Source organism: Anarrhichthys ocellatus, unplaced genomic scaffold (assembly GCF_004355925.1).
Source record: "Anarrhichthys ocellatus isolate YVR2014 unplaced genomic scaffold, GSC_Weel_1.0 scaffold3, whole genome shotgun sequence".
Taxonomy (NCBI): domain Eukaryota; kingdom Metazoa; phylum Chordata; class Actinopteri; order Perciformes; family Anarhichadidae; genus Anarrhichthys; species Anarrhichthys ocellatus.
The window spans coordinates 9,523,322-9,523,617 of NW_022280033.1; positions in this window are offsets into that span (position 1 = coordinate 9,523,322).

Genomic DNA, 296 nt, shown 5'->3' on the forward strand with positions numbered 1-296 from the left:
TGTGTGTGTGTGTGTGTGTGTGTGTGTGTGTGTGTGTGTGTGTGTGTCTGGATGCATGTTTTTGTTGTTGTAAACCATTTCACGTGATCTACTATAATACATTATAAATGGCCACTGGATTTTTTAAACTGAAATTACTTGACAAAGTTAGGCTACCGCTTGTAAATCATCTTATAATCAGCCATTTGTAATATAAGACTGGTCAATGTACAGTGAAACATTTTACACATGACAACACACTAAATATGTACACAATAAAAGTGAGGTCTAAAGATTCAAGTGAGGTCTGGGGTTGG